This window comes from Saccopteryx leptura, chromosome 1 (assembly GCF_036850995.1).
Source record: "Saccopteryx leptura isolate mSacLep1 chromosome 1, mSacLep1_pri_phased_curated, whole genome shotgun sequence".
Classification (NCBI taxonomy): Eukaryota; Metazoa; Chordata; class Mammalia; order Chiroptera; family Emballonuridae; genus Saccopteryx; species Saccopteryx leptura.
The window spans coordinates 244,528,727-244,536,212 of NC_089503.1; positions in this window are offsets into that span (position 1 = coordinate 244,528,727).

The following is a 7,486-nucleotide window of genomic DNA, read 5'->3' on the forward strand; positions in this document are numbered from 1 at the left end:
ATTTTGGACAATGTGAAATACCCTGATGGGGGTGGGGAGTGGCTTTGCTGGAATCACTTCCCTGCCCCGGGAAGCTTTTCCCATAGGCTGAGGACATTTTGCGCTTTGGGCAAAGTGCTCAGAGACTGGTGAAGTGTACCTTTGTGATTGTTGAAACTGTATGATTTGTGCTGTTGTAATTTGTGTAATGTGCCTAATTTCCTTGCACAGGGATGCCGGTGATGTAGATTGTGGGTAGTAAAGTAAGCATAGGGGTGGATTGTTGGGCAGATAAAATATATTATGCTCACTTTGTTAAAGATGGCGCTGCCCACGTGGAAGCCGTCGCCCAGGTGATATTAATGTGTGTTGGGGGCGGGCTGTGGGCAGGCAGGATCCTTGTAGCCTGGGGCTTGGTTTTGGGGGCATAGGGGTGGACGCTATCATCCCACCCTTTTTGATGTGGGATGGTACAATCCCATCATGCCCCAGATAAGTGACTTTGTATTAGAGACTTCCCTATTTTGTATATTGGATTAAAGGTTTTGATTTCTGCACTATAAAATGGGGGCAGAACAGGGGCTAGCTCTCTTGGTTCCTGAGATTAACATTAGAGGAGAGAGCAAAGAGGAGAGCAGAGAAAGGCCACGTGGAGGAGGCCAGGAGAAACAGCCAAGATGGCGGAGTGTTGAGTGAGAAGTCAGTCTGTGCAGAGTTTGTGTGGGGAGAAGGAAGGAGATGGGGAACAGAGGTGAATAAGTCTGGTGAGCTAGAAACCTTTGATTCTAGGAAACTCAGATAAGTCAGTAGCTTTGTGAGCACTGAATGTGAGTGAGTTTTGGAGCCCAGTGTGTATTTTTTCTTGCCCGCAGGGTGTAAGCTAGGATTAAAGATGATGGCCCACCAGTTTTTGGCTTCATTGTTTTTGTTTCTTTACCGACTGTCCGAATCCAATGCAAACCTGCATGGGCCAGGCTGCTGTGATGGTGGCCTTGGCCACTGGCTTTACAGAGCCAAAAACTGGTGGGCCATCATTTTTAATCCTAGCTTGCACCCGGCAGGCAGGTAAAAACATGCACTGGGCTCCAAAACCCACTCATTCAGTGCTCACAAAACTACTGACTTATCTGAGTTTCCTAGAATCAAAGGTTTCTAGCTCACCAGACTTATTCAGCTCTTTCCCCATCTCCTTCCCTCTACACAAACTCTGCACAAACTGGCTTCTCATTCAGCACTCCACCATCTTGGCTGTTTTTCCTGGTCTCCTCCACGTGGCCTTTCTCTGCTCTCCTCTCTAATGCTAATCTCAGGAACCAAGAGAGAGCAAGCTGCAGGTCTGCCCCTATTTTATAGTATAGAAATCAAAACGTTTAATTCAATGTACAAACAAGGAAGTCTCTGAAACAAAGTCACTTATCTGAGGCATAATGGGGTTCCTCATGAGAGTGCACCACCCTACATTAAAAAGGGTGGGAAAGGTTTAGTCCTAAAACCAAGCCTTAGGCTATAAGAATCCTGCCTGATTACAGCCTGTCTCCCCCCACACAATGCAAACTATAAGTGAGCAAACATACGTGTCGTATTTTTTTTATTTTATTTTTTTATTCATTTTTATTGGCGAGAGAGAAAGAGAAGGAGAGAGAGAGAAGGAGGGAGAAGAGGGGAGGAGCAGGAAGCATCAACTCCCATATGTGCCTTGACCAGGCAAGCCCAGGGTTTCAAACCGGCAACCTCAGCATTCCAGGTCGACACTTTATCCACTGTGCCACCACAGGACAGGCCCCATATGTGTCATATTTAAAAACTTACTTGACCAACAGTATACAATGTTTTTTGTTGTTCCATTGTCTGTGCAGATATAGAGATTGTCTGGTTTACCGAGTCTAGAACACACAACATATAATTGTCCATGTGAGAAGCAATACATGTGTAGATCTAAAGGGCACAATTCTAAAGATTGGCCCTGAGCTTTGTTGATGGTGATTGCAAAAGCCAATCGAATTGGGAATTGCAATCTCTTAAACTGAAATGGCATATCCGTTGGAATCATAGAAATGCGAGGAATGAGGACATTTTCACCTTTGAAAGGTTCTGTCAAGATTGTGACTTCTACGATGTTGCTCATTAATGTTTACAGCGCACAGGCCCAAACACTTCATGTTTTACCATGAAATCCATCAGCGATTTCAGCTTCTGTCTGAAAACACATGCTGGGATGTCATGCCTATTCACCAGCAATTGGCCAGGAAGTAAGAGCTGTTGTATATCGTCCCAAGCTGGATTGCATGTGAATGTAATGAATAGGTCTGGACGCCCATAGTGACAAACATACGCAATTGCATCTTGAGCATACTCATGCATATGACGTGGACTGCCTGTATACGAAGATGGCAAAATCATTAGTTCTCCAACATTAGTTGTATTACCATCATTTACAACTACATCTCGCAAATGAACATATTCTTCAGAGCAAAGATTGGTCTGATTCCAATGGATGAATATCAAACATTCTGTTTCGATTTTTGCATACATATCTACGATGTATTGGTGAAACAACTGATGGCATTTCAAAATGTGATTGTCGGCCCTGGCCGGTTGGCTCAGCGGTAGAACGTCGGCCTGGCGTGCGGGGGACCCGAGTTCGATTCCCGGCCAGGGCACATAGGAGAAGTGCCCATCTGCTTCTCCACCCCCCCACTTCCTCTCTGTCTCTCTCTTCCCCTCCCGCAGCCAAGGCTCCATTGGAGCAAAGATGGCCCGGGTGCTGGTCTCCTCCACGTGGCCTTTCTCTGCTCTCCTCTCTAATGCTAATCTCAGGAACCAAGAGAGAGCAAGCTGCAGGTCTGCCCCTATTTTATAGTATAGAAATCAAAACGTGGCCTCTGCCCCAGGTGCTAGAGTGGCTCTGGTCACGGCAGAGCGACGCCCAGGAGGGGCAGAGCATCGCCCCCTGGTGGGCAGAGCATCGCCTCTGGTGGGCGTGCCAGGTGGATCCCGGTCGGGCGCATGTGGGAGTCTGTCTGACTGTCTCTTCCCCGTTTCCAGCTTCAGAAGAAAAAAAAAAACAAAAAAAAAATGTGATTGTCTTCATTCTCTTGAATCATTAATCAATATGAATAATAGTTCATTGTACTGCATTTCATATTTGTTTCTTTGCCACTGACTGGATTTATCATCTTAATGTTGAAGTGATATCCATAGGCACCATCCTGAAAATGGATTGGATATTGCAGGGCATCGTAGCATCGATGAGTTTCTGCAAATTTTGTCAATTGATGCTTCTCCGATGAAGAACAATATCTCGCCCTGGCCGGTTGGCTCAGTGGTAGAGCATCGGCCTGGCGTGCGGAGGTCCTGGGTTCGATTCCCAGCCAGGGCACACAGGAGAGGCGCCCATCTGCTTCTCCACTCCTCCCCCTCTCCTTCCTCTCTGTCTCTCTCTTCCCCTCCTGCAGCCGAGGCTCCATTGGAGCAAAAGATGGCCTGGGCGCTGGGGATGGCTCCTTGGCCTCTGCCCCAGGCGCTAGAGTGGCTCTGGTCGCGACAGAGCAATGCCCCGGATAGGCAGAGCATCGCCCCCTGGTAGGCGTGCCGGGTAGAACCCGGCCGGGCGCATTCGGCAGTCTGTCTGACTGCCTCCCCATTTCCAGCTTCAGAAAAATATAAAAAAAAAAGAAAAAGAACAATATCTCTAGGTTGGAAGTGATCTCCGACTATAACAATTGCCATTTCGTCTATAGTTGGAGCATTGAATCTTCACACATGTTCTCCAGCAGCCGTTTTGTCAGCATGCATAATAATCTTGTGTGTATCAGATGGCATCATGCCAGTTGCTGTTTTGAACAAATGCACCAAATGGTTTTTTTGTGAAGAAGCTCTTGCAGTTGGGAAATGATGGACCTTTTAACGCTGGTAAAAATTCTGCAGTGTGCATTGAATTCATCATTGCCATCACCGATGAAATACATTTGTAGGAATTTTTTATTATTATTATTATTTTTTTTTTCATTTTTCTGAAGATGGAAACAGGGAGAGACAGTCAGACAGACTCCCGCATGCGCCCGACCGGGATCCACCCGGCACGCCCACCATGGGGCGACGCTCTGCCCACCAGGGGGCGATGCTCTGCCCATCCTGGGTGTCGCCATGTTGCGACCAGAGCCACTCTAGCGCCTGAGGCAGAGGCCACAGAGCCATCCCCAGCGCCCGGGCCATCTTTGCTCGAATGGAGCCTTGGCTGCGGGAGGGGAAGAGAGAGACAGAGAGGAAAGCGCGGCAGAGGGGTGGAGAAGCAATGGGTGCTTCTCCTGTGTGCCCTGGCCGGAATCGAACCCGGGTCCTCTGCACGCTAGGCCGACGCTCTACCGCTGAGCCAACTGGCCAGGGTGAATTTTTTTTTTTTGTATTTTTCTGAAGTTGGAAACGGGGAGGCAGTCAGACAGACTCCTGCATGCACCCGACCGGGATCCACCCAGCATGCCCACCAGGGGGCTATGCTCTGCCCATCTGGGGCATTGCTCTGTTGCATCCAGAGCCATTCTAGCACCTGAGGCAGAGGCCACCCTCAGCGCCCGGGCCAACTTTGCTCCAATGGAGCCTTGGCTGCAAGAGGGGAAGAGAGAGACAGAGAGGAAGGAGAGGGGGAGGGGTGGAGAAGCAGATGGGCGCCTCTCCTGTGTGCCCTGGCTGGGAATCAAACCCGGGACTCCTGCACGCCAGGCTGATGCTCTACCACTGAGCCAACCGGCCAGGGCCACATTTGCAGGAATTTATGTTGACTATCTGGGAACAATAGCAGGGAGTGGCTTTATGATAAATTTGTCCTTTCACTTTAAAAGTTGGCATGAATTGAGCTGTTAAGATTTCTGCGCCGAACAACATCATTTGGAAGTGTGAGTTCTATTTCCTGATGTTAGACAGGAAATGCTTTGATTCAGCGGTATATCTGGCAAGCAAAGTTTTTAATGGCTCTGGCTGTTTTCCAAGTTGAGGCAGTTTAATTTTTCTGGCAGCACAACACATTCCTTTTGTTTTTCCAATAAATTTCAGAGCCTTGTGATAAAGACACACTTCAATCATAGTGCCGATGAGAACATGCCGGCTCAAACTATAATCATCAGCCGGGTTGTACCGGAATGCAAGGCGATTGTAATCACGTGATTACTGAGCACGGAGTCGTGTTTGATGCTAATCTGCTGTTTCTCATTGACATCTTTCAGCCACTCTCAGACTGTCGCATTCATTCTGTTGAGAATGAAGCTGATCTGAAGCTGCAGAATGCGCCGTGCTTGCAACTGTGCATCCTCAAGTCTGGTTGCATGTAAATAGATGTAAATCGGAAACATTAAAATGAAATTGTAAAATATTTAGTACAGCGTGTGTTGCTTTTATGTCCAACAGATGGCGCTGTTTTTTAAAAAAAGCATGTTTTTATCAGTCACAAGTGTGACATCTATAGCTGTATAATAGTAGGTATATAAAAAAGAATGCATATTTAAATGCAACATTGTTTCAAAATTTCAAAGGAATCGGTGAAGAACTTTCAGAGATTTAAGATTTTGAACAAACGAACATTTACAGTTTTATTTATATAGATATATGGAACAAGAGAGAAACATGGTTTTATTGCTCCACTTACTTATGCATTAATTTTAATTAGTTGACTTTTGTGTGTGCCCTGACTGGGGATAAATCCTGCAACCTTGGCATATAGGGACTGATGCTCCAATTGAGCTACCTGGCCAGGGCCAGCAAAATTTTTTGTCTTTATTTATATGAGAGGTGGGGAGGCCAGGAGGCAGAGAGACAGACTCCCACATGCACCCGGACCAGGATCCACCTGACAAGCCCCCTATAGGGCGATGCTCTGTCCACCTTGGGCTGCTGCTCCATTGCTCAGCAACAGAGCTATTTCAGCACCTGAGGTGATGCCATGGAGCCATCCTCAGTGCCCAGGGCCAACTTTTCTCAAGCCATGGCTGCCAAAAGGGAAGAGAGAGAGAGAAAGTGAGAAGGGGGAAAGGTAGAGATGCAGATGGTCTCTTCTCCTGTGTGCCCTGATGGGGAATCAAACTGGGGACTTCCACACACCTGGCCAACCATCTACCACTGAGCCAACTGGCCAGGGCCAGAACAATTATTATTATTTTTTTAATTTTATTTATTCATTTTAGAGGAGAAAGAAGGGAGAGAGAGAGACAGAGAGAGAAGGTGGGGAGGAGCTGGAAGCATCAACTCCCATATGTGCCTTGACCAGGCAAGCCCAGGGTTTCGAACCGGCGACCTCAGCATTTCCAGGTCGACGCTTTATCCACTGTGCCACCACAGGTCAGGTGCCAGAACAATTCTTAATAACAACCCCTCTGCGACCCTAACCATCACTCCTGGACCAGCGTAGTTCCCTCGGCCCTGGGCTTCCTCACACTGCCCATGGTCTTTCCTACATGCAGCCATCATAAGGCGCCAGAGAGCATATAGTCAACATGTCCCTGCTCTGTCCACCGCCTTTCATGGCTGGCTACCATGCACTTTGGGGTAAAAGCCCAAGTCCTCCTGCATCCACGAAACTTTTCATGACCTGTACCCTCCCTTTGCGCTGGGTGTTCTTTCCGCTGGAAGGCTCTTCCCATTTGAGTCACCACTCCCGTCTCTATTCAAGTGCCATTCACAGCAGCCCAGTTCCCCCACTTCCCTGCTGTCTCCTCCTTGGCCCTCACCTCTAGTGAACACATTGTTTCCTAGTGGACTGTCGGTCCCTCCCCTCAATGTCAGTTTCCCAAGCTCAGAGGTTTTGACTGTTTAGTGCATTGTACAGGGCCCAGGACACAGTAGGTAATTGATATATGTTTGTTAAATGACTTTCTTAATGTTTATGGATGTTGTAGCCCTATCAGTCCCTTCTATGCCCAGCGCTCAGCTCGGAGCCTGGAAAAAGCAGGCGTGCAGCCAATATTTGCTAAATGTTTAATGAACTTGAGTGCGCAGCTCCAGCCTTGTGGAACTCAAAGAGGTGCCCGGGCTTCTGCAGGACATTGTCCAAGCGGGCAGCTGATTACCGTAGCAGGGAGGCGCCTCCCTCTGTCCCTCCGAGATCTTCATTCTCGGCAGGATATCTCTTTCTCGGGTTCCCACTTCCTCACATGGTACCCCTTCCCAGCTCCAGTGGGAGCCCCTCCCTGCTCTTTTCCCGCCTCCTCCTCAGAATCCTTCACCTTCTTCAACCCTGCGCTTTTTCTCTGCTCACACGCCCTCGTCTCTCTCGAGATCTTTTTGCGCTGCTCCTCTCGAGTAATCAGTCCTGCAAGGTTGGACTCATTACTCCCTTTCTGGGAGGAGTCAGGATCCCGGCCTGCTAAAGGAGCTTCCCCAACCCCTCCACGCAGGCGCAGGGCGTCCCGGCCGCCCTCCCCCCCTCCCCCCTCCCCCCCTCCCCCCTCCCCCTCCCCCTGCACCGCCTTTTCCACTCCCCTGGCCGAGGGCGGGGCACGGGCTGGTGGAGGTGGCCGCG